Source organism: Vespa mandarinia, chromosome 6 (genome assembly GCF_050613455.1).
Source record: "Vespa mandarinia isolate Hongniang chromosome 6, ASM5061345v1, whole genome shotgun sequence".
NCBI lineage: Eukaryota > Metazoa > Arthropoda > Insecta > Hymenoptera > Vespidae > Vespa > Vespa mandarinia.
This window is the reverse complement of record NC_140815.1, coordinates 8,344,263-8,345,000: the sequence shown is the minus strand read 5'-3', so window position 1 is coordinate 8,345,000 and position 738 is coordinate 8,344,263. Positions and strand designations below refer to the sequence as shown.

The 738-nt window shown below is 46.3% G+C and overlaps 1 long non-coding RNA gene across 3 annotated transcripts in view; it reads right to left on the bottom strand.

The window, feature by feature from the left end:
• The window catches only part of LOC146872968 (uncharacterized), a 2,749-nt gene extending 2,330 nt beyond the window's left edge, over positions 1-419 (bottom strand). The window contains exon 1 of one of the 3 annotated variants that reach the window (XR_014982302.1): positions 309-419. This is a non-coding gene — a long non-coding RNA (uncharacterized LOC146872968). Of the gene's footprint in view, positions 1-177 lie in introns of all 3 variants that reach the window. The other 2 variants (XR_014982301.1, XR_014982300.1) reach the window with 2 other exon arrangements.
• Positions 420-738: the final 319 nt, after the last annotated feature.

The following is a 738-nucleotide window of genomic DNA, read 5'->3' as shown; positions in this document are numbered from 1 at the left end:
GTAAAGATTGAGAATTAAAGTAGAAATAGATGTAAAATGAAAAGAATAGGGAGAAAGAAAGTAAAAGGGTTAGAGAGAGAGAGAGAGAGACAGAAGAATAAAAAGAAGAAAAAGAAGAAGAACAAGAACAATAATAATAATAATAATAATAATAATAATAATATGAATAATAATAACGAGGATGCAGGATGCTTATCGCGAAGGAAACGAGACGTCGTTGACGAGCCGTCGGCCGAGCAGGACTACTGGCAATAGTAAGAGCTCGTGCATCCTCGTACTTTAACACGTAACACTACAAGAAGTAGCACCTTCGCCGTGGTCCGCGACGCGTTCCATTCCAATCCGTACGCGGCGTACTCTCTATGTGCGTTCTCGCTCGGCCGGCCACTCGGTTGCGCGCGCGCGCGCGCACTTCTCTCTCGCTCTTTCCCTCTCTCTTTCTATATATATGTATATATATACATATAGATGTCTCTTTCTCTCTCTCTCTCTCTCTCTCTCTCTCCCTTTCCTTCTCTCTTTGCTTCCCTCCACCTCCTCCTTCAACGAGGGCGCAACACGGTGCCACCGCCGCTGCCCCCGTATCCAGGCAACTTCCTCGAGCGTGTTACCCTCTCTCTCTCTCTCTCTCTCTCTCTCTCTCTTTCTCTCTTTCTCCTTCTACTCCTCTTCAACCAGCAACAGCAGCACCATCACCAGTACCACTACCACTTTTCTCTCTCTCTCTCTCTCTCTCTC